Here is a 26,072-nt window from a genome sequence, read left to right as displayed (position 1 = left end):
CAACGCCGAAGTGTAACACCAACAATATTCAGTCCACTACACGATATTGTACGCGGAATGATGACGGTGGTAAGCGGTATACGTAATGATGCAAAATTTAGTCGCACAAGCTTTTAACCGCTTACTTATCACACCCGCATACAGCTCCATGACGACGCATCAATAAAGTGGCACCTTGTGGGCTGCAACGCGCGCAAAATGTGGCGCTCGCCCTCTTGTTTTTGTGAGCACTAGCACGCACGCATGCAGCGAACAACCACAAACGGAGTGATCAACGTACACGACGCGTGCGTGTATTGTTCACGGAAAGACTGCCGCGTACGTGCTGTATGCTGTAGCAATACATTCGGCGACCGCACAACATAGCAGCACGATACAGGTGCAGTCGTAAACAGCACATTCTCGCCATCGGCCACACCATGCTGAATACGCCGGTTCGCGTCCGATCCCCGAAGCTAAGCAACATTGGGCTCGGTCAGTACTTGGGAGGGAGACCACCTGGGAACACCGAGTGCTGATGGCACCGTTCTTTTTGCTTTTTTATTGCGTGCTTCTGTGACGTCTTGTTTTTCTTATTTAATCGCACAACGTGTGGGTGGTTGCATTTACTGTAACTTACGTTCAAATGGAGCCTGCTGGTAGAGCCAACGCCGAAGTGTAACACGCACAATATTCAGGCCACTACACGATATTGTACGCAGAATGATGACGGTGCTAAGCGGTATACGTAATGATGCAAAATTTAGTCGCACAAGCTTCTAACCGCTTACTTATCACACCCGCATACAGCTCAATGACAACGCATCAATAAAGTGGCACCTTGTGGGCTGCAACGCGCGCAAAATGTGGCGCTCGCCCTCTTGTTTTTGTGAGCACTAGCACGCACGCATGCTGCGAACAACCACAAACGGAGTGATCAACGTACACGACGCGTGCGTGTATTGTTCACGGAAAGACTGCCGCGTACGTGCTGTGTGCTGTAGCAATACATTCGGCGACTGCACAACATAGCAGCACGATACAGGTGCAGTCGTAAGCAGCACATTCTCGCCATCGGCCATACCATGCTGAATACGCCGGTTCTCGTCCGATCCCCGAGGCTAAGCAGCATTGGGCTCGGTCAGTACTTGGGAGGGAGACCACCTGGGAACACCGAGTGATGATGGCACCGTTCTTTTTGCTTTTTTATTGCGTGCTTCTGTGACGTCTTGTTTTTTTTTTTCATTTGCACAACGTGTGGGTGGTGGCATTTACTGTAACTTAGGCTCAACTTGAGCCTGCTGGTAGAGCCAACGCCGAAGTGTAACACCAGCAATATTCAGGCCACTACACGATATTGTACGCGGAATGTTGATGGTGGTAAGCGGTATACGTAATGATGCAAAATTTAGTCGCACAAGCTTCTAACCGCTTACTTATCACACCCGCATACAGCTCAATGACAACGCATCAATAAAGTGGCACCTTGTGGGCTTCAACGTGTGCAAAATTTTGCGCTCGTCCTCTTGTTTCTGTGAGCACTAGCACGCACGCATGCAGCGAACAACCACAAACGGAGTGATCAACGTACACGACGCGTGCGTGTATTGTTCACGGAAAGACTGCCGCGTACGTGCTGTAGCAATACATTCGGCGACCGCACAACATAGCAGCACGATACAGGTGCAGTCGTAAACAGCACATTCTCGCCATCGGCCACACCATGCTGAATACGCCGGTTCTCGTCCGATCCCCGAAGCTAAGCAACATTGGGCTCGGTCAGTACTTGGGAGGGAGACCACCTGGGAACACCGAGTGCTGATGGCACCGTTCTTCTTGCTTTTTTATTGCGTGCTTCTGCGACGTCTTGTTTTTCTTATTTAATCGCACAACGTGTGGGTGGTTGCATTTACTGTAACTTACGTTCAACGGGAGCCTGCTGGTAGAGCCGACGCCGAAGTGTAACACCAACAATATTCAGGCCACTACACGATATTGTACGCGGAATGATGACGGTGGTAAGCGGTATACGTAATGATGCAAAGTTTAGTCGCACAAGCTTCCTACCGCTTACTTATCACACCCGCATACAGCTCAATGACAACGCATCAATAAAGTGGCACCTTGTGGGCTGCAACGTGCGCAAAATGTGGCGCTTGCCCTCTTGTTTTTGTGAGCACTAGCACGCACGCATGCAGCGAACAACCACAAACGGAGTGATCAACGTACACGACGCGTGCGTGTATTGTTCACGGAAAGACTGCCGCGTACGTGCTGTATGCTGTAGCAATACATTCGGCGACTGCACAACATAGCAGTACGATACAGGTGCAGTCGTAAACAGCACATTCTCGCCATCGGCCATACCATGCTGAATACGCCGGTTCTCGTCCGATCCCCGAAGCTAAGCAGCATTGGGCTCGGTCAGTACTTGGGAGGGAGACCACCTGGGAACACCGAGTGCTGATGGCACCGTTCTTTTTGCTTTTTTATTGCGTGCTTCTGTGACGTCTTGTTTTTCTTATTTAATCGCACAACGTGTGGGTGGTTGCATTTACTGTAACTTACGTTCAAATGGAGCCTGCTGGTAGAGCCAACGCCGAAGTGTAACACCCACAATATTCAGGCCACTACACGATATTGTACGCAGAATGATGACGGTGCTAAGCGGTATACGTAATGATGCAAAATTTAGTCGCACAAGCTTCTAACCGCTTACTTATCACACCCGCATATAGCTCAATGACAACGCATCAATAAAGTGGCACCTTGTGGGCTGCAACGCGCGCAAAATGTGGCGCTCGCCCTATTGTTTTTGTGAGCACTAGCACGCACGCATGCAGCGAACAACCACAAACGGAGTGATCAACGTACACGACGCGTGCGTGTATTGTTCACGGAAAGACTGCCGCGTACGTGCTGTATGCTGTAGCAATACATTCGGCGACCGCACAACATAGCAGCACGATACAGGTGCAGTCGTAAACAGCACATTCTCGCCATCGGCCACACCATGCTGAATACGCCGGTTCGCGTCCGATCGCCGAAGCTAAGCAACATTGGGCTCGGTCAGTACTTGGGAGGGAGACCACCTGGGAACACCGAGTGCTGATGGCACCGTTCTTTTTGCTTTTTATTGCGTGCTTCTGTGACGTCTTGTTTTTCTTATTTAATCGCACAACGTGTGGGTGGTTGCATTTACTGTAACTTACGTTCAAATGGAGCCTGCTGGTAGAGCCAACGCCGAAGTGTAACACCCACAATATTCAGGCCACTACACGATATTGTACGCAGAATGATGACGGTGCTAAGCGGTATACGTAATGATGCAAAATTTAGTCGCACAAGCTTCTAACCGCTTACTTATCACACCCGCATACAGCTCAATGACAACGCATCAATAAAGTGGCACCTTGTGGGCTGCAACGCGCGCAAAATGTGGCGCTCGCCCTATTGTTTTTGTGAGCACTAGCACGCACGCATGCAGCGAACAACCACAAACGGAGTGATCAACGTACACGACGCGTGCGTGTATTGTTCACGGAAAGACTGCCGCGTACGTGCTGTATGCTGTAGCAATACATTCGGCGACTGCACAACATAGCAGCACGATACAGGTGCAGTCGTAAACAGCACATTCTCGCCATCGGCCATACCATGCTGAATACGCCGGTTCTCGTCCGAGCCCCGAAGCTAAGCAGCATTGGGCTCGGTCAGTACTTGGGAGGGAGACCACCTGGGAACACCGAGTGCTGATGGCACCGTTCTTTTTGCTTTCTTATTGCGTGCTTCTGTGACGTCTTGTTTTTTTTTTTCATTTGCACAACGTGTGGGTGGTTGCATTTACTGTAACTTACGTTCAACTGGAGCCTGCTGGTAGAGCCAACGCCGAAGTGTAACACCAACAATATTCAGGCCACTACACGATATTGTACGCGGAATGATGACGGTGGTAAGCGGTATACGTAATGATGCAAAATTTAGTCGCACAAGCTTCTAACCGCTTACTTATCACACCCGCATACAGCTCAATGACAACGCATCAATAAAGTGGCACCTTGTGGGCTTCAACGCGTGCAAAATTTTGCGCTCGTCCTCTTGTTTTTGTGAGCACTAGCAGGCACGCATGCAGCGAACAACCACAAACGGAATAATCAACGTACACGACGCGTGCGTGTATTGTTCATGGAAAGACTGCCGCGTACGTGCTGTAGCAATACATTCGGCGACTGCACAACATAGCAGCACGATACAGTTGCAGTCGTAAACAACGCATCCTTGCTATCGGCCATGCCATGCTGAATACGCCGGTTATCGTCCGATCCCCGAAGCTAAGCAGCATTGGGCTCGGTCAGTACTTGGGAGGGAGACCACCTGGGAACAGCGAGTGATGATGGCACCGTTCTTTTTGCTTTTTTATTGCGTGCTTCTGTGACGTCTTGTTTTTTTTTTTTCATTTGCACAACATGTGTGTGGTTGCATTTACTGTAACTTAGGCTCAACTGGAGCCTGCTGGTAGAGCCAGCGCCGAAGTGTAACACCAGCAATATTCAGGCCACTACACGATATTGTACGCGGAATGTTGATGGTGGTAAGCGGTATACGTAATGATGCAAAATTTAGTCGCACAAGCTTCTAACCGCTTACTTATCACACCCGCATACTGCTCAATGACAACGCATCAATAAAGTGGCACCTTGTGGGCTGCAACGCGCGCAAAATGTGGCGCTCGCCCTCTTGTTTTTGTGAGCACTAGCACGCACGCATGCAGCGAACAACCACAAACGGAGTGATCAACGTACACGACGCGTGCGTGTATTGTTAACGGAAAGACTGCCGCGTACGTGCTGTATGCTGTAGCAATACATTCGGAGACCGCACAACATAGCAGCACGATACAGGTGCAGTCGTAAACAGCACATTCTCGCCATCGGCCACACCATGCTGAATACGCCGGTTCTCGTCCGATCCCCGAAGCTAAGCAACATTGGGCTCGGTCAGTACTTGGGAGGGATACCACCTGGGAACACCGAGTGCTGATGGCACCGTTCTTTCTTCTTTTTTATTGCGTGCTCCTGTGACGTCTTGTTTTTTTTTTCATTTGCACAACGTGTGGGTGGTTGCATTTACTGTAACTTACGTTCAACTGGAGCCTGCTGGTAGAGCCAACGCCGAAGTGTAACACCAACAATATTCAGGCCACTACACGATATTGTACGCGGAATGATGACGGTGGTAAGCGGTATACGTAATGATGCAAAATTTAGTCGCACAAGATTCTAACCGCTTACTTATCACACCCGCATACAGCTCAATGACAACGCATCAATAAAGTGGCACCTTGTGGGCTGCAACGCGCGCAAAATGTGGCGCTCGCCCTCTTGTTTTTGTGAGCACTAGCACGCACGCATGCAGCGAACAACCACAAACGGAGTGATCAACGTACACGACGCGTGCGTGTATTGTTCACGGAAAGACTGCCGCGTACGTGCTGTATGCTGTAGCAATACATTCGGCGACCGCACAACATAGCAGCACGATACAGGTGCAGTCGTAAACAGCACATTCTCGCCATCGGCCATACTATGCTGAATACGCCGGTTCTCGTCCGATCCCCGAAGCTATGCAGCATTGGGCTCGGTCAGTACTTGGGAGGGAGACCACCTGGGAACACCGAGTGCTGATGGCACCGTTCTTTTTGCTTTTTTATTGCGTGCTTCTGTGACGTCTTGTTCTTCTTTTCATTTGCACAACGTGTGGGTGGTTGCATTTACATTAACTTACGTTCAACTAGAGCCTGCTGGTAGAGCCAACGCCGAAGTGTAACACCAACAATATTCAGTCCACTACACGATATTGTACGCGGAATGATGACGGTGGTAAGCGGTATACGTAATGATGCAAAATTTAGTCGCACAAGCTTCTAACCGATTACTTATCACACCCGCATACAGCTCCATGACGACGCATCACTAAAGTGGCACCTTGTGGGCTGCAACGCGCGCAAAATGTGGCGCTCGCCCTCTTGTTTTTGTGAGCACTAGCACGCACGCATGCAGCGAACAACCACAAACGGAGTGATCAACGTACACGACGCGTGCGTGTATTGTTCACGGAAAGACTGCCGCGTACGTGCTGTAGCAATACATTCGGCGACTGCACAACATAGCAGCACGATACAGGTGCAGTCGTAAACAGCACATTCTCGCCATCGGCCATACCATGCTGAATACGCCGGTTCTCGTCCGATCCCCGAAGCTAAGCAGCATTGGGCTCGGTCAGTACTTGGGAGGGAGACCACCAGGGAACACAGAGTGCTGATGGCACCGTTCTTTTTGCTTTCTTATTGCGTGCTTCTGTGACGTCTTGTTTTTTTTTCATTTGCACAACGTGTGGGTGGTTGCATTTACTGTAACTTACGTTCAACTGGAGCCTGCTGGTAGAGCCAACGCCGAAGTGTAACACCAACAATATTCAGGCCACTACACGATATTGTACGCGGAATGATGACGGTGGTAAGCGGTATACGTAATGATGCAAAATTTAGTCGCACAAGCTTCTAACCGATTACTTATCACACCCGCATACAGCTCCATGACGACGCATCACTAAAGTGGCACCTTGTGGGCTGCAACGCGCGCAAAATGTGGCGCTTGCCCTCTTGTTTTTGTGAACACTAGCACGCCCGCATGCAGCGAACAAACACAAACGGAGTGATCAACGTACACGACGCGTGCGTGTATTGTTCACGGGAAGACGGCCGCGTACGTGCTGTATGCTGTAGCAATACATTCGGCGACTGCACAACATAGCAGCACGATACAGGTGCAGTCGTAAACAGCACATTCTCGCCATCGGCCATACCATGCTGAATACGCCGGTTCTCGTCCGATCCCCGAAGCTAAGCAGCATTGGGCTCGGTCAGTACTTGGGAGGGAGACCACCTGGGAACACCGAGTGCTGATGGCACCGTTCTTTTTGATTTTTTATTGCGTGCTTCTGTGACGTCTTGTTTTTTTTTTCATTTGCACAACGTGTGGGTGGTTGCATTTACATTAACTTACGTTCAACTAGAGCCTGCTGGTAGAGCCAACGCCGAAGTGTAACACCAACAATATTCAGTCCACTACACGATATTGTACGCGGAATGATGACGGTGGTAAGCGGTATACGTAATGATGCAAAATTTAGTCGCACAAGCTTCTAACCGATTACTTATCACACCCGCATACAGCTCCATGACGACGCATCACTAAAGTGGCACCTTGTGGGCTGCAACGCGCGCAAAATGTGGCGCTCGCCCTCTTGTTTTTGTGAGCACTAGCACGCACGCATGCAGCGAACAACCACAAACGGAGTGATCAACGTACACGACGCGTGCGTGTATTGTTCACGGAAAGACTGCCGCGTACGTGCTGTAGCAATACATTCGGCGACTGCACAACATAGCAGCACGATACAGGTGCAGTCGTAAACAGCACATTCTCGCCATCGGCCATACCATGCTGAATACGCCGGTTCTCGTCCGATCCCCGAAGCTAAGCAGCATTGGGCTCGGTCAGTACTTGGGAGGGAGACCACCAGGGAACACAGAGTGCTGATGGCACCGTTCTTTTTGCTTTCTTATTGCGTGCTTCTGTGACGTCTTGTTTTTTTTTCATTTGCACAACGTGTGGGTGGTTGCATTTACTGTAACTTACGTTCAACTGGAGCCTGCTGGTAGAGCCAACGCCGAAGTGTAACACCAACAATATTCAGGCCACTACACGATATTGTACGCGGAATGATGACGGTGGTAAGCGGTATACGTAATGATGCAAAATTTAGTCGCACAAGCTTCTAACCGATTACTTATCACACCCGCATACAGCTCCATGACGACGCATCACTAAAGTGGCACCTTGTGGGCTGCAACGCGCGCAAAATGTGGCGCTTGCCCTCTTGTTTTTGTGAACACTAGCACGCCCGCATGCAGCGAACAAACACAAACGGAGTGATCAACGTACACGACGCGTGCGTGTATTGTTCACGGGAAGACGGCCGCGTACGTGCTGTATGCTGTAGCAATACATTCGGCGACTGCACAACATAGCAGCACGATACAGGTGCAGTCGTAAACAGCACATTCTCGCCATCGGCCATACCATGCTGAATACGCCGGTTCTCGTCCGATCCCCGAAGCTAAGCAGCATTGGGCTCGGTCAGTACTTGGGAGGGAGACCACCTGGGAACACCGAGTGCTGATGGCACCGTTCTTTTTGATTTTTTATTGCGTGCTTCTGTGACGTCTTGTTTTTTTTTTCATTTGCACAACGTGTGGGTGGTTGCATTTACATTAACTTACGTTCAACTAGAGCCTGCTGGTAGAGCCAACGCCGAAGTGTAACACCAACAATATTCAGTCCACTACACGATATTGTACGCGGAATGATGACGGTGGTAAGCGGTATACGTAATGATGCAAAATTTAGTCGCACAAGCTTCTAACCGATTACTTATCACACCCGCATACAGCTCCATGACGACGCATCACTAAAGTGGCACCTTGTGGGCTGCAACGCGCGCAAAATGTGGCGCTCGCCCTCTTGTTTTTGTGAGCACTAGCACGCACGCATGCAGCGAACAACCACAAACGGAGTGATCAACGTACACGACGCGTGCGTGTATTGTTCACGGAAAGACTGCCGCGTACGTGCTGTAGCAATACATTCGGCGACTGCACAACATAGCAGCACGATACAGGTGCAGTCGTAAACAGCACATTCTCGCCATCGGCCATACCATGCTGAATACGCCGGTTCTCGTCCGATCCCCGAAGCTAAGCAGCATTGGGCTCGGTCAGTACTTGGGAGGGAGACCACCAGGGAACACAGAGCGCTGATGGCACCGTTCTTTTTGCTTTCTTATTGCGTGCTTCTGTGACGTCTTGTTTTTTTTTCATTTGCACAACGTGTGGGTGGTTGCATTTACTGTAACTTACGTTCAACTGGAGCCTGCTGGTAGAGCCAACGCCGAAGTGTAACACCAACAATATTCAGGCCACTACACGATATTGTACGCGGAATGATGACGGTGGTAAGCGGTATACGTAATGATGCAAAATTTAGTCGCACAAGCTTCTAACCGATTACTTATCACACCCGCATACAGCTCCATGACGACGCATCACTAAAGTGGCACCTTGTGGGCTGCAACGCGCGCAAAATGTGGCGCTTGCCCTCTTGTTTTTGTGAACACTAGCACGCCCGCATGCAGCGAACAAACACAAACGGAGTGATCAACGTACACGACGCGTGCGTGTATTGTTCACGGGAAGACGGCCGCGTACGTGCTGTATGCTGTAGCAATACATTCGGCGACTGCACAACATAGCAGCACGATACAGGTGCAGTCGTAAACAGCACATTCTCGCCATCGGCCATACCATGCTGAATACGCCGGTTCTCGTCCGATCCCCGAAGCTAAGCAGCATTGGGCTCGGTCAGTACTTGGGAGGGAGACCACCTGGGAACACCGAGTGCTGATGGCACCGTTCTTTTTGATTTTTTATTGCGTGCTTCTGTGACGTCTTGTTTTTTTTTTCATTTGCACAACGTGTGGGTGGTTGCATTTACATTAACTTACGTTCAACTAGAGCCTGCTGGTAGAGCCAACGCCGAAGTGTAACACCAACAATATTCAGTCCACTACACGATATTGTACGCGGAATGATGACGGTGGTAAGCGGTATACGTAATGATGCAAAATTTAGTCGCACAAGCTTCTAACCGATTACTTATCACACCCGCATACAGCTCCATGACGACGCATCACTAAAGTGGCACCTTGTGGGCTGCAACGCGCGCAAAATGTGGCGCTCGCCCTCTTGTTTTTGTGAGCACTAGCACGCACGCATGCAGCGAACAACCACAAACGGAGTGATCAACGTACACGACGCGTGCGTGTATTGTTCACGGAAAGACTGCCGCGTACGTGCTGTAGCAATACATTCGGCGACTGCACAACATACAGCACGATACAGGTGCAGTCGTAAACAACGCATCCTTGCCATCGGCCATGCCATGCTGAATACGCCGGTTCTCGTCCGATCCCCGAAGCTAAGCAGCAATGGGCTCGGTCAGTACTTGGGAGGGAGACCACGTGGGAACACCGAGTGCTGATGGCACCGTTCTTTTTGCTTTTTTATTGCGTGCTTCTGTGACGTCTTGTTTTTCTTATTTAATCGCACAACGTGTGGGTGGTTGCATTTACTGTAACTTACGTTCAAATGGAGCCTGCTGGTAGAGCCAACGCCGAAGTGTAACACCCACAATATTCAGGCCACTACACGATATTGTACGCAGAATGATGACGGTGCTAAGCGGTATACGTAATGATGCAAAATTTAGCCGCACAAGCTTCTAACCGCTTACTTATCACACCCGCATACAGCTCAATGACAACGCATCAATAAAGTGGCACCTTGTGGGCTGCAACGCGCGCAAAATGTGGCGCTCGCCCTCTTGTTTTTGTGAGCACTAGCACGCACGCATGCAGCGAACCACAAACGGAGTGATCAACGTACACGACGCGTGCGTGTATTGTTCACGGAAAGACTGCCGCGTACGTGCTGTATGCTGTAGCAATACATTCGGCGACTGCACAACATAGCAGCACGATACAGGTGCAGTCGTAAACAACGCATCCTTGCTATCGGCCATGCCATGCTGAATACGCCGGTTATCGTCCGATCCCCGAAGCTAAGCAGCATTGGGCTCGGTCAGTACTTGGGAGGGAGACCACCTGGGAACAGCGAGTGATGATGGCACCGTTCTTTTTGCTTTTTTATTGCGTGCTTCTGTGACGTCTTGTTTTTTTTTTTTCATTTGCACAACGTGTGTGTGGTTGCATTTACTGTAACTTAGGCTCAACTGGAGCCTGCTGGTAGAGCCAGCGCCGAAGTGTAACACCAGCAATATTCAGGCCACTACACGATATTGTACGCGGAATGTTGATGGTGGTAAGCGGTATACGTAATGATGCAAAATTTAGTCGCACAAGCTTCTAACCGCTTACTTATCACACCCGCATACTGCTCAATGACAACGCATCAATAAAGTGGCACCTTGTGGGCTGCAACGCGCGCAAAATGTGGCGCTCGCCCTCTTGTTTTTGTGAGCACTAGCACGCACGCATGCAGCGAACAACCACAAACGGAGTGATCAACGTACACGACGCGTGCGTGTATTGTTCACGGAAAGACTGCCGCGTACGTGCTGTATGCTGTAGCAATACATTCGGAGACCGCACAACATAGCAGCACGATACAGGTGCAGTCGTAAACAGCACATTCTCGCCATCGGCCACACCATGCTGAATACGCCGGTTCTCGTCCGATCCCCGAAGCTAAGCAACAATGGGCTCGGTCAGTACTTGGGAGGGATACCACCTGGGAACACCGAGTGCTGATGGCACCGTTCTTTCTTCTTTTTTATTGCGTGCTCCTGTGACGTCTTGTTTTTTTTTTCATTTGCACAACGTGTGGGTGGTTGCATTTACTGTAACTTACGTTCAACTGGAGCCTGCTGGTAGAGCCAACGCCGAAGTGTAACACCAACAATATTCAGGCCACTACACGATATTGTACGCGGAATGATGACGGTGGTAAGCGGTATACGTAATGATGCAAAATTTAGTCGCACAAGATTCTAACCGCTTACTTATCACACCCGCATACAGCTCAATGACAACGCATCAATAAAGTGGCACCTTGTGGGCTGCAACGCGCGCAAAATGTGGCGCTCGCCCTCTTGTTTTTGTGAGCACTAGCACGCACGCATGCAGCGAACAACCACAAACGGAGTGATCAACGTACACGACGCGTGCGTGTATTGTTCACGGAAAGACTGCCGCGTACGTGCTGTATGCTGTAGCAATACATTCGGCGACCGCACAACATAGCAGCACGATACAGGTGCAGTCGTAAACAGCACATTCTCGCCATCGGCCATACTATGCTGAATACGCCGGTTCTCGTCCGATCCCCGAAGCTATGCAGCATTGGGCTCGGTCAGTACTTGGGAGGGAGACCACCTGGGAACACAGAGTGCTGATGGCACCGTTCTTTTTGCTTTCTTATTGCGTGCTTCTGTGACGTCTTGTTTTTTTTTCATTTGCACAACGTGTGGGTGGTTGCATTTACTGTAACTTACGTTCAACTGGAGCCTGCTGGTAGAGCCAACGCCGAAGTGTAACACCAACAATATTCAGGCCACTACACGATATTGTACGCGGAATGATGACGGTGGTAAGCGGTATACGTAATGATGCAAAATTTAGTCGCACAAGCTTCTAACCGATTACTTATCACACCCGCATACAGCTCCATGACGACGCATCACTAAAGTGGCACCTTGTGGGCTGCAACGCGCGCAAAATGTGGCGCTTGCCCTCTTGTTTTTGTGAACACTAGCACGCCCGCATGCAGCGAACAAACACAAACGGAGTGATCAACGTACACGACGCGTGCGTGTATTGTTCACGGGAAGACGGCCGCGTACGTGCTGTATGCTGTAGCAATACATTCGGCGACTGCACAACATAGCAGCACGATACAGGTGCAGTCGTAAACAGCACATTCTCGCCATCGGCCATACCATGCTGAATACGCCGGTTCTCGTCCGATCCCCGAAGCTAAGCAGCATTGGGCTCGGTCAGTACTTGGGAGGGAGACCACCTGGGAACACCGAGTGCTGATGGCACCGTTCTTTTTGATTTTTTATTGCGTGCTTCTGTGACGTCTTGTTTTTTTTTTCATTTGCACAACGTGTGGGTGGTTGCATTTACATTAACTTACGTTCAACTAGAGCCTGCTGGTAGAGCCAACGCCGAAGTGTAACACCAACAATATTCAGTCCACTACACGATATTGTACGCGGAATGATGACGGTGGTAAGCGGTATACGTAATGATGCAAAATTTAGTCGCACAAGCTTCTAACCGATTACTTATCACACCCGCATACAGCTCCATGACGACGCATCACTAAAGTGGCACCTTGTGGGCTGCAACGCGCGCAAAATGTGGCGCTCGCCCTCTTGTTTTTGTGAGCACTAGCACGCACGCATGCAGCGAACAACCACAAACGGAGTGATCAACGTACACGACGCGTGCGTGTATTGTTCACGGAAAGACTGCCGCGTACGTGCTGTAGCAATACATTCGGCGACTGCACAACATAGCAGCACGATACAGGTGCAGTCGTAAACAGCACATTCTCGCCATCGGCCATACCATGCTGAATACGCCGGTTCTCGTCCGATCCCCGAAGCTAAGCAGCATTGGGCTCGGTCAGTACTTGGGAGGGAGACCACCAGGGAACACAGAGTGCTGATGGCACCGTTCTTTTTGCTTTCTTATTGCGTGCTTCTGTGACGTCTTGTTTTTTTTTCATTTGCACAACGTGTGGGTGGTTGCATTTACTGTAACTTACGTTCAACTGGAGCCTGCTGGTAGAGCCAACGCCGAAGTGTAACACCAACAATATTCAGGCCACTACACGATATTGTACGCGGAATGATGACGGTGGTAAGCGGTATACGTAATGATGCAAAATTTAGTCGCACAAGCTTCTAACCGATTACTTATCACACCCGCATACAGCTCCATGACGACGCATCACTAAAGTGGCACCTTGTGGGCTGCAACGCGCGCAAAATGTGGCGCTTGCCCTCTTGTTTTTGTGAACACTAGCACGCCCGCATGCAGCGAACAAACACAAACGGAGTGATCAACGTACACGACGCGTGCGTGTATTGTTCACGGGAAGACGGCCGCGTACGTGCTGTATGCTGTAGCAATACATTCGGCGACTGCACAACATAGCAGCACGATACAGGTGCAGTCGTAAACAGCACATTCTCGCCATCGGCCATACCATGCTGAATACGCCGGTTCTCGTCCGATCCCCGAAGCTAAGCAGCATTGGGCTCGGTCAGTACTTGGGAGGGAGACCACCTGGGAACACCGAGTGCTGATGGCACCGTTCTTTTTGATTTTTTATTGCGTGCTTCTGTGACGTCTTGTTTTTTTTTTCATTTGCACAACGTGTGGGTGGTTGCATTTACATTAACTTACGTTCAACTAGAGCCTGCTGGTAGAGCCAACGCCGAAGTGTAACACCAACAATATTCAGTCCACTACACGATATTGTACGCGGAATGATGACGGTGGTAAGCGGTATACGTAATGATGCAAAATTTAGTCGCACAAGCTTCTAACCGATTACTTATCACACCCGCATACAGCTCCATGACGACGCATCACTAAAGTGGCACCTTGTGGGCTGCAACGCGCGCAAAATGTGGCGCTCGCCCTCTTGTTTTTGTGAGCACTAGCACGCACGCATGCAGCGAACAACCACAAACGGAGTGATCAACGTACACGACGCGTGCGTGTATTGTTCACGGAAAGACTGCCGCGTACGTGCTGTAGCAATACATTCGGCGACTGCACAACATACAGCACGATACAGGTGCAGTCGTAAACAACGCATCCTTGCCATCGGCCATGCCATGCTGAATACGCCGGTTCTCGTCCGATCCCCGAAGCTAAGCAGCAATGGGCTCGGTCAGTACTTGGGAGGGAGACCACGTGGGAACACCGAGTGCTGATGGCACCGTTCTTTTTGCTTTTTTATTGCGTGCTTCTGTGACGTCTTGTTTTTCTTATTTAATCGCACAACGTGTGGGTGGTTGCATTTACTGTAACTTACGTTCAAATGGAGCCTGCTGGTAGAGCCAACGCCGAAGTGTAACACCCACAATATTCAGGCCACTACACGATATTGTACGCAGAATGATGACGGTGCTAAGCGGTATACGTAATGATGCAAAATTTAGCCGCACAAGCTTCTAACCGCTTACTTATCACACCCGCATACAGCTCAATGACAACGCATCAATAAAGTGGCACCTTGTGGGCTGCAACGCGCGCAAAATGTGGCGCTCGCCCTCTTGTTTTTGTGAGCACTAGCACGCACGCATGCAGCGAACCACAAACGGAGTGATCAACGTACACGACGCGTGCGTGTATTGTTCACGGAAAGACTGCCGCGTACGTGCTGTATGCTGTAGCAATACATTCGGCGACTGCACAACATAGCAGCACGATACAGGTGCAGTCGTAAACAACGCATCCTTGCTATCGGCCATGCCATGCTGAATACGCCGGTTATCGTCCGATCCCCGAAGCTAAGCAGCATTGGGCTCGGTCAGTACTTGGGAGGGAGACCACCTGGGAACAGCGAGTGATGATGGCACCGTTCTTTTTGCTTTTTTATTGCGTGCTTCTGTGACGTCTTGTTTTTTTTTTCATTTGCACAACGTGTGTGTGGTTGCATTTACTGTAACTTAGGCTCAACTGGAGCCTGCTGGTAGAGCCAGCGCCGAAGTGTAACACCAGCAATATTCAGGCCACTACACGATATTGTACGCGGAATGTTGATGGTGGTAAGCGGTATACGTAATGATGCAAAATTTAGTCGCACAAGCTTCTAACCGCTTACTTATCACACCCGCATACTGCTCAATGACAACGCATCAATAAAGTGGCACCTTGTGGGCTGCAACGCGCGCAAAATGTGGCGCTCGCCCTCTTGTTTTTGTGAGCACTAGCACGCACGCATGCAGCGAACAACCACAAACGGAGTGATCAACGTACACGACGCGTGCGTGTATTGTTCACGGAAAGACTGCCGCGTACGTGCTGTATGCTGTAGCAATACATTCGGCGACTGCACAACATAGCAGCACGATACAGGTGCAGTCGTAAACAGCACATTCTCGCCATCGGCCATACCATGCTGAATACGCCGGTTCTCGTCCGATCCCCGAAGCTAAGCAGCATTGGGCTCGGTCAGTACTTGGGAGGGAGACCACCTGGGAACACCGAGTGCTGATGGCACCGTCCTTTTTGATTTTTTATTGCGTGCTTCTGTGACGTCTTGTTTTTTTTTTTCATTTGCACAACGTGTGGGTGGTTGCATTTACATTAACTTACGTTCAACTAGAGCCTGCTGGTAGAGCCAACGCCGAAGTGTAACACCAACAATATTCAGTCCACTACACGATATTGTACGCGGAATGATGACGGTGGTAAGCGGTATACGTAATGATGCAAAATTTAGTCGCACAAGCTTCTAACCGATTACTTATCACACCCGCATACAGCTCCATGACGACGCATCACTAAAGTGGCACCTTGTGGGCTGCAACGCGCGCAAAATGTGGCGCTCGCCCTCTTGTTTTTGTGAGCACTAGCACGCACGCATGCAGCGAACAACCACAAACGGAGTGATCAACGTACACGACGCGTGCGTGTATTGTTCACGGAAAGACTGCCGCGTACGTGCTGTAGCAATACATTCGGCGACTGCACAACATACAGCACGATACAGGTGCAGTCGTAAACAACGCATCCTTGCCATCGGCCATGCCATGCTGAATACGCCGGTTCTCGTCCGATCCCCGAAGCTAAGCAGCAATGGGCTCGGTCAGTACTTGGGAGGGAGACCACGTGGGAACACCGAGTGCTGATGGCACCGTTCTTTTTGCTTTTTTATTGCGTGCTTCTGTGACGTCTTGTTTTTCTTATTTAATCGCACAACGTGTGGGTGGTTGCATTTACTGTAACTTACGTTCAAATGGAGCCTGCTGGTAGAGCCAACGCCGAAGTGTAACACCCACAATATTCAGGCCACTACACGATATTGTACGCAGAATGATGACGGTGCTAAGCGGTATACGTAATGATGCAAAATTTAGCCGCACAAGCTTCTAACCGCTTACTTATCACACCCGCATACAGCTCAATGACAACGCAACAATAAAGTGGCACCTTATGGGCTGCAACGCGCGCAAATGTGGCGCTCGCCCTATTGTTTTTGTGAGCACTAGCACGCACGCATGCAGCCAACAACCACAAACGGAGTGATCAACGTACACGACGCGTGCGTGTATTGTTCACGGAAAGACTGCCGCGTACGTGCTGTATGCTGTAGCAATACATTTGGCGACTGCACAACATAGCAGCACGGTACAGGTGCAGTCGTAAACAGCACATTCTCGCCGTCGGCCATACCATGCTGAATACGCCGGTTCTCGTCCGTTCCCGAAGCTAAGCAGCATTGGGCTCGGTCAGTACTTGGGAGGGAGACCACCTGGGAACACCGAGTGCTGATGGCACCGTTCTTTCTGCTTTTTTATTGCGTGCTTCTGTGACGTCTTGTTTTTTTTTTTTTCATTTGCACAACGTGTGGGTGGTTGCATTTACTGTAACTTAGGTTCAACTGGAGCCTGCTGGTAGAGCCAACGCCGAAGTGTAACACCAGCAATATTCAGGCAACTACACGATATTGTACGCGGAATGATGATGGTGGTAAGCGGTATACGTAATGATGCAAAATTTAGTCGCACAAGCTTCTAACCGCTTTCTTATCACACCCGCATACAGCTCAATGACAACGCATCAATAAAGTGGCACCTTGTGGGCTGCAACGCGCGCAAAATGTGGCGCTCGCCCTCTTGTTTTGTGAGCACTAGCACGCACGCATGTAGCGAACAACCACAAACGGAGTGATCAGCGTACACGACGCGTGCGTGTATTGTTAACGGAAAGACTGCCGCGTGCGTGCTGTAAGCTGTAGCAATACATTCGGCGACTGCACAACATAGCAGCACGATACAGGTGCAGTCGTAAACAGCACATTCTCGCCATCGGCCATACTATGCTGAATACGCCGGTTCTCGTCCGATCCCCGAAGCTATGCAGCATTGGGCTCGGTCAGTACTTGGGAGGGAGACCACCTGGGAACACCGAGTGCTGATGGCACCGTTCTTTTTGCTTTTTTATTGCGTGCTTCTGTGACGTCTTGTTCTTTTTTTCATTTGCACAACGTGTGGGTGGTTGCATTTACTGTAACTTACGTTCAAATGGAGCCTGCTGGTAGAGCCAACGCCGAAGTGTAACAACCACAATATTCAAGCCACTACACGATATTGTACGCAGAATGATGACGGTGGTAAGCGGTATACGTAATGATGCAAAATTTAGTCGCACAAGCTTCTAACCGCTTACTTATCACACCCGCATACGGCTCAATGACAACGCATCAATAAAGTGGCACCTTGTGGGCTGCAACGCGCGCAAAATGTGGCGCTCGCCCTATTGTTTTTGTGAGCACTAGCACGCACGCATGCAGCGAACAACCGCAAACGGAGTGATCAACGTACACGACGCGTGCGTGTATTGTTCACGGAAAGACTGCCGCGTACGTGCTGTATGCTGTAGCAATACATTCGGCGACTGCACAACATAGCAGCACGATACAGGTGCAGTCGTAAACAGCACATTCTCGCCATCGGCCATACCATGCTGAATACGCCGGTTCTCGTCCGATCCCCGAAGCTAAGCAGCATTGGGCTCGGTCAGTACTTGGGAGGGAGACCACCTGGGAACACCGAGTGCTGATGGCACCGTTCTTTTTGATTTTTTATTGCGTGCTTCTGTGACGTCTTGTTTTTTTTTTTTCATTTGCACAACGTGTGGGTGGTTGCATTTACATTAACTTACGTTCAACTAGAGCCTGCTGGTAGAGCCAACGCCGAAGTGTAACACCAACAATATTCAGTCCACTACACGATATTGTACGCGGAATGATGACGGTGGTAAGCGGTATACGTAATGATGCAAAATTTAGTCGCACAAGCTTCCTACCGCTCACTTATCACACCCGCATACAGCTCAATGACAACGCATCAATAAAGTGGCACCTTGTGGGCTGCAACGTGCGCAAAATGTGGCGCTTGCCCTCTTGTTTTTGTGAGCACTAGCACGCCCGCATGCAGCGAACAAACACAAACGGAGTGATCAACGTACACGACGCGTGCGTGTATTGTTCACGGGAAGACGGCCGCGTACGTGCTGTATGCTGTAGCAATACATTCGGCGACTGCACAACATAGCAGCACGATACAGGTGCAGTCGTAAACAGCACATTCTCGCCATCGGCCATACCATGCTGAATACGCCGGTTCTCGTCCGATCCCCGAAGCTAAGCAGCATTGGGCTCGGTCAGTACTTGGGAGGGAGACCACCTGGGAACACCGAGTGCTGATGGCACCGTTCTTTTTGATTTTTTATTGCGTGCTTCTGTGACGTCTTGTTTTTTTTTTCATTTGCACAACGTGTGGGTGGTTGCATTTACATTAACTTACGTTCAACTAGAGCCTGCTGGTAGAGCCAACGCCGAAGTGTAACACCAACAATATTCAGTCCACTACACGATATTGTACGCGGAATGATGACGGTGGTAAGCGGTATACGTAATGATGCAAAATTAATCGCACAAGCTTCTAACCGATTACTTATCACACCCGCATACAGCTCTATGACGACGCATCAATAAAGTGGCACCTTGTGGGCTGCAACGCGCGCAAAATGTGGCGCTCGCCCTCTTGTTTTTGTGAGCACTAGCACGCACGCATGCAGCGAACAACCACAAACGGAGTGATCAACGTACACGACGCGTGCGTGTATTGTTCACGGAAAGACTGCCGCGTACGTGCTGTAGCAATAAATTCGGCGACTGCACAACATACAGCACGATACAGGTGCAGTCGTAAACAACGCATCCTTGCCATCGGCCATGCCATGCTGAATACGCCGGTTCTCGTCCGATCCCCGAAGCTAAGCAGCAATGGGCTCGGTCAGTACTTGGGAGGGAGACCACGTGGGAACACCGAGTGCTGATGGCACCGTTCTTTTTGCTTTTTTATTGCGTGCTTCTGTGACGTCTTGTTTTTCTTATTTAATCGCACAACGTGTGGGTGGTTGCATTTACTGTAACTTACGTTCAAATGGAGCCTGCTGGTAGAGCCAACGCCGAAGTGTAACACCCACAATATTCAGGCCACTACACGATATTGTACGCAGAATGATGACGGTGCTAAGCGGTATACGTAATGATGCAAAATTTAGTCGCACAAGCTTCTAACCGCTTACTTATCACACCCGCATATAGCTCAATGACAACGCATCAATAAAGTGGCACCTTGTGGGCTGCAACGCGCGCAAATGTGGCGCTCGCCCGATTGTTTTTGTGAGCACTAGCACGCACGCATGCAGCGAACAACCACAAACGGAGTGATCAACGTACACGACGCGTGCGTGTATTGTTCACGGAAAGACTGCCGCGTACGTGCTGTATGCTGTAGCAATACATTCGGCGACTGCACAACATAGCAGCAAGATACAGGTGCAGTCGTAAACAGCACATTCTCGCCATCGGCCATACCATGCTGAATACGCCGGTTCTCGTCCGATCCCCGAAGCTAAGCAGCATTGGGCTCGGTCAGTACTTGGGAGGGAGACCACCTGGGAACACCGAGTGCTGATGGCACCGTTCTTTTTGCTTTCTTATTGCGTGCTTCTGTGACGTCTTGTTTTTTTTTTTCATTTGCACAACGTGTGGGTGCTTTCATTTACTGTGACTTACGTTCAACTGGAGCCTGCTGGTAGAGCCAACGCCGAAGTGTAACACCAACAATATTCAGGCCACTACACGATATTGTACGCGGAATGATGACGGTGGTAAGCGGTATACGTAATGATGCAAAATTTAGTCGCACAAGCTTCTAACCGATTACTTATCACACCCGCATACAGCTCCATGACGACGCATCACTAAAGTGGCACCTTGTGGGCTGCAACGCGCGCAAAATGTGGCGCTTGCCCTCTTGTTTTTGTGAACACTAGCACGCCGGCATGCAGCGAACAAACACAAACGGAGTGATCAACGTACACGACGCGTGCGTGTATTGTTCACGGGAAGACGGCCGCGTACGTGCTGTATGCTGTAGCAATACATTCGGCGACTGCACAACATAGCAGCACGATACAGGTGCAGTCGTAAACAGCACATTCTCGCCATCGGCCATACCATGCTGAATACGCCGGTTCTCGTCCGATCCCCGAAGCTAAGCAGCATTGGGCTCGGTCAGTACTTGGGAGGGAGACCACCTGGGAACACCGAGTGCTGATGGCACCGTCCTTTTTGATTTTTTATTGCGTGCTTCTGTGACGTCTTGTTTTTTTTTTTTTCATTTGCACAACGTGTGGGTGGTTGCATTTACATTAACTTACGTTCAACTAGAGCCTGCTGGTAGAGCCAACGCCGAAGTGTAACACCAACAATATTCAGTCCACTACACGATATTGTACGCGGAATGATGACGGTGGTAAGCGGTATACGTAATGATGCAAAATTTAGTCGCACAAGCTTCTAACCGATTACTTATCACACCCGCATACAGCTCCATGACGACGCATCACTAAAGTGGCACCTTGTGGGCTGCAACGCGCGCAAAATGTGGCGCTCGCCCTCTTGTTTTTGTGAGCACTAGCACGCACGCATGCAGCGAACAACCACAAACGGAGTGATCAACGTACACGACGCGTGCGTGTATTGTTCACGGAAAGACTGCCGCGTACGTGCTGTAGCAATACATTCGGCGACTGCACAACATACAGCACGATACAGGTGCAGTCGTAAACAACGCATCCTTGCCATCGGCCATGCCATGCTGAATACGCCGGTTCTCGTCCGATCCCCGAAGCTAAGCAGCAATGGGCTCGGTCAGTACTTGGGAGGGAGACCACGTGGGAACACCGAGTGCTGATGGCACCGTTCTTTTTGCTTTTTTATTGCGTGCTTCTGTGACGTCTTGTTTTTCTTATTTAATCGCACAACGTGTGGGTGGTTGCATTTACTGTAACTTACGTTCAAATGGAGCCTGCTGGTAGAGCCAACGCCGAAGTGTAACACCCACAATATTCAGGCCACTACACGATATTGTACGCAGAATGATGACGGTGCTAAGCGGTATACGTAATGATGCAAAATTTAGCCGCACAAGCTTCTAACCGCTTACTTATCACACCCGCATACAGCTCAATGACAACGCAACAATAAAGTGGCACCTTGTGGGCTGCAACGCGCGCAAATGTGGCGCTCGCCCTATTGTTTTTGTGAGCACTAGCACGCACGCATGCAGCCAACAACCACAAACGGAGTGATCAACGTACACGACGCGTGCGTGTATTGTTCACGGAAAGACTGCCGCGTACGTGCTGTATGCTGTAGCAATACATTTGGCGACTGCACAACATAGCAGCACGGTACAGGTGCTGTCGTAAACAGCACATTCTCGCCGTCGGCCATACCATGCTGAATACGCCGGTTCTCGTCCGTTCCCGAAGCTAAGCAGCATTGGGCTCGGTCAGTACTTGGGAGGGAGACCACCTGGGAACACCGAGTGCTGATGGCACCGTTCTTTCTGCTTTTTTATTGCGTGCTTCTGTGACGTCTTGTTTTTTTTTTTTCATTTGCACAACGTGTGGGTGGTTGCATTTACTGTAACTTAGGTTCAACTGGAGCCTGCTGGTAGAGCCAACGCCGAAGTGTAACACCAGCAATATTCAGGCAACTACACGATATTGTACGCGGAATGATGATGGTGGTAAGCGGTATACGTAATGATGCAAAATTTAGTCGCACAAGCTTCTAACCGCTTTCTTATCACACCCGCATACAGCTCAATGACAACGCATCAATAAAGTGGCACCTTGTGGGCTGCAACGCGCGCAAAATGTGGCGCTCGCCCTCTTGTTTTTGTGAGCACTAGCACGCACGCATGTAGCGAACAACCACAAACGGAGTGATCAGCGTACACGACGCGTGCGTGTATTGTTAACGGAAAGACTGCCGCGTGCGTGCTGTAAGCTGTAGCAATACATTCGGCGACTGCACAACATAGCAGCACGATACAGGTGCTGTCGTAAACAGCACATTCTCGCCATCGGCCATACTATGCTGAATACGCCGGTTCTCGTCCGATCCCCGAAGCTATGCAGCATTGGGCTCGGTCAGTACTTGGGAGGGAGACCACCTGGGAACACCGAGTGCTGATGGCACCGTTCTTTTTGCTTTTTTATTGCGTGCTTCTGTGACGTCTTGTTCTTTTTTTCATTTGCACAACGTGTGGGTGGTTGCATTTACTGTAACTTACGTTCAAATGGAGCCTGCTGGTAGAGCCAACGCCGAAGTGTAACACCCACAATATTCAAGCCACTACACGATATTGTACGCAGAATGATGACGGTGGTAAGCGGTATACGTAATGATGCAAAATTTAGTCGCACAAGCTTCTAACCGCTTACTTATCACACCCGCATACGGCTCAATGACAACGCATCAATAAAGTGGCACCTTGTGGGCTGCAACGCGCGCAAAATGTGGCGCTCGCCCTATTGTTTTTGTGAGCACTAGCACGCACGCATGCAGCGAACAACCGCAAACGGAGTGATCAACGTACACGACGCGTGCGTGTATTGTTCACGGAAAGACTGCCGCGTACGTGCTGTATGCTGTAGCAATACATTCGGCGACTGCACAACATAGCAGCACGATACAGGTGCAGTCGTAAACAGCACATTCTCGCCATCGGCCATACCATGCTGAATACGCCGGTTCTCGTCCGATCCCCGAAGCTAAGCAGCATTGGGCTCGGTCAGTACTTGGGAGGGAGACCACCTGGGAACACCGAGTGCTGATGGCACCGTTCTTTTTGATTTTTTATTGCGTGCTTCTGTGACGTCTTGTTTTTTTTTTTCATTTGCACAACGTGTGGGTGGTTGCATTTACATTAACTTACGTTCAACTAGAGCCTGCTGGTAGAGCCAACGCCGAAGTGTAACACCAACAATATTCAGTCCACTACACGATATTGTACGCGGAATGATGACGGTGGTAAGCGGTATACGTAATGATGCAAAATTTAGTCGCACAAGCTTCCTACCGCTTACTTATCACACCCGCATACAGCTCAATGACAACGCATCAATAAAGTGGCACCTTGTGGGCTGCAACGTGCGCAAAATGTGGCGCTTGCCCTCTTGTTTTTGTGAGCACTAGCACGCCCGCATGCAGCGAACAAACACAAACGGAGTGATCAACGTACACGACGCGTGCGTGTATTGTTCACGGGAAGACGGCCGCGTACGTGCTGTATGCTGTAGCAATACATTCGGCGACTGCACAACATAGCAGCACGATACAGGTGCAGTCGTAAACAGCACATTCTCGCCATCGGCCATACCATGCTGAATACGCCGGTTCTCGTCCGATCCCCGAAGCTAAGCAGCATTGGGCTCGGTCAGTACTTGGGAGGGAGACCACCTGGGAACACCGAGTGCTGATGGCACCGTTCTTTTTGATTTTTTATTGCGTGCTTCTGTGACGTCTTGTTTTTTTTTTTCATTTGCACAACGTGTGGGTGGTTGCATTTACATTAACTTACGTTCAACTAGAGCCTGCTGGTAGAGCCAACGCCGAAGTGTAACACCAACAATATTCAGTCCACTACACGATATTGTACGCGGAATGATGACGGTGGTAAGCGGTATACGTAATGATGCAAAATTTAGTCGCACAAGCTTCTAACCGATTACTTATCACACCCGCATACAGCTCCATGACGACGCATCAATAAAGTGGCACCTTGTGGGCTGCAACGCGCGCAAAATGTGGCGCTCGCCCTCTTGTTTTTGTGAGCACTAGCACGCACGCATGCAGCGAACAACCACAAACGGAGTGATCAACGTACACGACGCGTGCGTGTATTGTTCACGGAAAGACTGCCGCGTACGTGCTGTAGCAATAAATTCGGCGACTGCACAACATACAGCACGATACAGGTGCAGTCGTAAACAACGCATCCTTGCCATCGGCCATGCCATGCTGAATACGCCGGTTCTCGTCCGATCCCCGAAGCTAAGCAGCAATGGGCTCGGTCAGTACTTGGGAGGGAGACCACGTGGGAACACCGAGTGCTGATGGCACCGTTCTTTTTGCTTTTTTATTGCGTGCTTCTGTGACGTCTTGTTTTTCTTATTTAATCGCACAACGTGTGGGTGGTTGCATTTACTGTAACTTACGTTCAAATGGAGCCTGCTGGTAGAGCCAACGCCGAAGTGTAACACCCACAATATTCAGGCCACTACACGATATTGTACGCAGAATGATGACGGTGCTAAGCGGTATACGTAATGATGCAAAATTTAGCCGCACAAGCTTCTAACCGCTTACTTATCACACCCGCATACAGCTCAATGACAACGCATCAATAAAGTGGCACCTTGTGGGCTGCAACGCGCGCAAAATGTGGCGCTCGCCCTGTTGTTTTTGTGAGCACTAGCACGCACGCATGCAGCGAACAACCACAAACGGAGTGATCAACGTACACGACGCGTGCGTGTATTGTTCACGGGAAGACTGCCGCGTACGTGCTGTATGCTGTAGCAATACATTCGGCGACTGCGCAACATAGCAGCACGATACAGGTGCAGTCGTAAACAGCACATTCTCGCCATCGGCCATACCATGCTGAATACGACGGTTCTCGTCCGATCCCCGAAGCTAAGCAGCATTGGGCTCGGTCAGTACGTGGGAGGGGGACCACCTGGGAACACCGAGTGCTGATGGCACCGTTCTTTTTGCTTTTTTATTGCGTAATTCTGTGACGTCTTGTTTTTCTTTTCATTTGCACAACGTGTGGGTGGTTGCATTTACTGTAACTTACCTTCAACTGGAGCCTGCTGGTAGAGCCAACGCCGAAGTGTAACACCAACAATATTCTGGCCACTACACGATATTGTACGCGGAATGACGACGGTGGTAAGCGGTATACGTAATGATGCAAAATTTAGTCGCACAAGCTTCTAACCGCTTACTTATCACACCCGCATACAGCTCAATGACAACGCATCAATAAAGTGGCACCTTGTGGGTTGCAACGCGCGCAAAATGTGGCGCTCGCCCTCTTGTTTTTGTGAGCACTAGCACGCACGCATGCAGCGAACAACCACAAACGGAGTGATCAACGTACACGACGCGTGCGTGTATTGTTCACGGAAAGGCTGCCGCGTACGTGCTGTATGCTGTAGCAATACATTCGGCGACTGCACAACATAGCAGCACGATACAGGTGCAGTCGTAA

General features: G+C 50.1%; 14 non-coding genes and 26 pseudogenes across 14 annotated transcripts; all 40 read left to right on the top strand.

Moving 5' to 3' along the window:
* Positions 1-404: 404 nt before the first annotated feature.
* LOC142580468 (5S ribosomal RNA) lies at positions 405-523 on the top strand (annotated as a pseudogene).
* Positions 524-1,049: 526 nt separating this feature from the next.
* Positions 1,050-1,168, top strand: LOC142580461 (5S ribosomal RNA; annotated as a pseudogene).
* Positions 1,169-1,687: 519 nt separating this feature from the next.
* LOC142580414 (5S ribosomal RNA) lies at positions 1,688-1,806 on the top strand (annotated as a pseudogene).
* Positions 1,807-2,332: 526 nt separating this feature from the next.
* On the top strand, positions 2,333-2,451 carry LOC142580981 (5S ribosomal RNA). Its single transcript, XR_012828116.1, has one exon. It is a non-coding gene; the product is annotated as a 5S ribosomal RNA (ribosomal RNA).
* A 526-nt stretch (positions 2,452-2,977) lies between these two features.
* Positions 2,978-3,096, top strand: LOC142580412 (5S ribosomal RNA; annotated as a pseudogene).
* A 525-nt stretch (positions 3,097-3,621) lies between these two features.
* LOC142580265 (5S ribosomal RNA) lies at positions 3,622-3,740 on the top strand. The gene has a single exon (XR_012827692.1). It is a non-coding gene; the product is annotated as a 5S ribosomal RNA (ribosomal RNA).
* Positions 3,741-4,259: 519 nt separating this feature from the next.
* Positions 4,260-4,378, top strand: LOC142580550 (5S ribosomal RNA; annotated as a pseudogene).
* A 527-nt stretch (positions 4,379-4,905) lies between these two features.
* LOC142580475 (5S ribosomal RNA) lies at positions 4,906-5,024 on the top strand (annotated as a pseudogene).
* A 525-nt stretch (positions 5,025-5,549) lies between these two features.
* LOC142580453 (5S ribosomal RNA) lies at positions 5,550-5,668 on the top strand (annotated as a pseudogene).
* A 518-nt stretch (positions 5,669-6,186) lies between these two features.
* On the top strand, positions 6,187-6,305 carry LOC142580459 (5S ribosomal RNA; annotated as a pseudogene).
* Positions 6,306-6,829: 524 nt separating this feature from the next.
* On the top strand, positions 6,830-6,948 carry LOC142580980 (5S ribosomal RNA). The gene has a single exon (XR_012828115.1). It is a non-coding gene; the product is annotated as a 5S ribosomal RNA (ribosomal RNA).
* A 518-nt stretch (positions 6,949-7,466) lies between these two features.
* LOC142580457 (5S ribosomal RNA) lies at positions 7,467-7,585 on the top strand (annotated as a pseudogene).
* A 524-nt stretch (positions 7,586-8,109) lies between these two features.
* Positions 8,110-8,228, top strand: LOC142580978 (5S ribosomal RNA). Its single transcript, XR_012828113.1, has one exon. It is a non-coding gene; the product is annotated as a 5S ribosomal RNA (ribosomal RNA).
* A 518-nt stretch (positions 8,229-8,746) lies between these two features.
* Positions 8,747-8,865, top strand: LOC142580496 (5S ribosomal RNA; annotated as a pseudogene).
* Positions 8,866-9,389: 524 nt separating this feature from the next.
* On the top strand, positions 9,390-9,508 carry LOC142580977 (5S ribosomal RNA). Its single transcript, XR_012828112.1, has one exon. It is a non-coding gene; the product is annotated as a 5S ribosomal RNA (ribosomal RNA).
* A 517-nt stretch (positions 9,509-10,025) lies between these two features.
* Positions 10,026-10,144, top strand: LOC142580378 (5S ribosomal RNA; annotated as a pseudogene).
* A 523-nt stretch (positions 10,145-10,667) lies between these two features.
* On the top strand, positions 10,668-10,786 carry LOC142580549 (5S ribosomal RNA; annotated as a pseudogene).
* A 527-nt stretch (positions 10,787-11,313) lies between these two features.
* Positions 11,314-11,432, top strand: LOC142580497 (5S ribosomal RNA; annotated as a pseudogene).
* Positions 11,433-11,957: 525 nt separating this feature from the next.
* Positions 11,958-12,076, top strand: LOC142580529 (5S ribosomal RNA; annotated as a pseudogene).
* A 524-nt stretch (positions 12,077-12,600) lies between these two features.
* On the top strand, positions 12,601-12,719 carry LOC142580975 (5S ribosomal RNA). Its single transcript, XR_012828111.1, has one exon. It is a non-coding gene; the product is annotated as a 5S ribosomal RNA (ribosomal RNA).
* Positions 12,720-13,237: 518 nt separating this feature from the next.
* On the top strand, positions 13,238-13,356 carry LOC142580456 (5S ribosomal RNA; annotated as a pseudogene).
* Positions 13,357-13,880: 524 nt separating this feature from the next.
* On the top strand, positions 13,881-13,999 carry LOC142580974 (5S ribosomal RNA). Its single transcript, XR_012828110.1, has one exon. It is a non-coding gene; the product is annotated as a 5S ribosomal RNA (ribosomal RNA).
* A 517-nt stretch (positions 14,000-14,516) lies between these two features.
* On the top strand, positions 14,517-14,635 carry LOC142580377 (5S ribosomal RNA; annotated as a pseudogene).
* A 523-nt stretch (positions 14,636-15,158) lies between these two features.
* LOC142580548 (5S ribosomal RNA) lies at positions 15,159-15,277 on the top strand (annotated as a pseudogene).
* A 525-nt stretch (positions 15,278-15,802) lies between these two features.
* On the top strand, positions 15,803-15,921 carry LOC142580973 (5S ribosomal RNA). Its single transcript, XR_012828109.1, has one exon. It is a non-coding gene; the product is annotated as a 5S ribosomal RNA (ribosomal RNA).
* A 518-nt stretch (positions 15,922-16,439) lies between these two features.
* Positions 16,440-16,558, top strand: LOC142580376 (5S ribosomal RNA; annotated as a pseudogene).
* Positions 16,559-17,083: 525 nt separating this feature from the next.
* LOC142580511 (5S ribosomal RNA) lies at positions 17,084-17,201 on the top strand (annotated as a pseudogene).
* Positions 17,202-17,728: 527 nt separating this feature from the next.
* On the top strand, positions 17,729-17,847 carry LOC142580451 (5S ribosomal RNA; annotated as a pseudogene).
* A 525-nt stretch (positions 17,848-18,372) lies between these two features.
* LOC142580971 (5S ribosomal RNA) lies at positions 18,373-18,491 on the top strand. The gene has a single exon (XR_012828107.1). It is a non-coding gene; the product is annotated as a 5S ribosomal RNA (ribosomal RNA).
* A 527-nt stretch (positions 18,492-19,018) lies between these two features.
* Positions 19,019-19,137, top strand: LOC142580970 (5S ribosomal RNA). Its single transcript, XR_012828105.1, has one exon. It is a non-coding gene; the product is annotated as a 5S ribosomal RNA (ribosomal RNA).
* Positions 19,138-19,653: 516 nt separating this feature from the next.
* LOC142580375 (5S ribosomal RNA) lies at positions 19,654-19,772 on the top strand (annotated as a pseudogene).
* A 525-nt stretch (positions 19,773-20,297) lies between these two features.
* On the top strand, positions 20,298-20,416 carry LOC142580969 (5S ribosomal RNA). The gene has a single exon (XR_012828104.1). It is a non-coding gene; the product is annotated as a 5S ribosomal RNA (ribosomal RNA).
* A 526-nt stretch (positions 20,417-20,942) lies between these two features.
* Positions 20,943-21,061, top strand: LOC142580968 (5S ribosomal RNA). Its single transcript, XR_012828103.1, has one exon. It is a non-coding gene; the product is annotated as a 5S ribosomal RNA (ribosomal RNA).
* Positions 21,062-21,581: 520 nt separating this feature from the next.
* On the top strand, positions 21,582-21,700 carry LOC142580374 (5S ribosomal RNA; annotated as a pseudogene).
* A 525-nt stretch (positions 21,701-22,225) lies between these two features.
* Positions 22,226-22,343, top strand: LOC142580509 (5S ribosomal RNA; annotated as a pseudogene).
* A 527-nt stretch (positions 22,344-22,870) lies between these two features.
* On the top strand, positions 22,871-22,989 carry LOC142580450 (5S ribosomal RNA; annotated as a pseudogene).
* A 525-nt stretch (positions 22,990-23,514) lies between these two features.
* LOC142580967 (5S ribosomal RNA) lies at positions 23,515-23,633 on the top strand. The gene has a single exon (XR_012828102.1). It is a non-coding gene; the product is annotated as a 5S ribosomal RNA (ribosomal RNA).
* Positions 23,634-24,159: 526 nt separating this feature from the next.
* On the top strand, positions 24,160-24,278 carry LOC142580964 (5S ribosomal RNA). Its single transcript, XR_012828100.1, has one exon. It is a non-coding gene; the product is annotated as a 5S ribosomal RNA (ribosomal RNA).
* A 518-nt stretch (positions 24,279-24,796) lies between these two features.
* LOC142580373 (5S ribosomal RNA) lies at positions 24,797-24,915 on the top strand (annotated as a pseudogene).
* Positions 24,916-25,441: 526 nt separating this feature from the next.
* Positions 25,442-25,560, top strand: LOC142580479 (5S ribosomal RNA; annotated as a pseudogene).
* The last annotated feature ends 512 nt before the right edge of the window (positions 25,561-26,072 follow it).

Source organism: Dermacentor variabilis, chromosome 4, assembly GCF_050947875.1.
Source record: "Dermacentor variabilis isolate Ectoservices chromosome 4, ASM5094787v1, whole genome shotgun sequence".
Taxonomy (NCBI): Eukaryota; Metazoa; Arthropoda; class Arachnida; order Ixodida; family Ixodidae; genus Dermacentor; species Dermacentor variabilis.
Note: the sequence above shows the minus strand (reverse complement) of the source record. Positions and strands in the feature narration are given on the sequence as shown.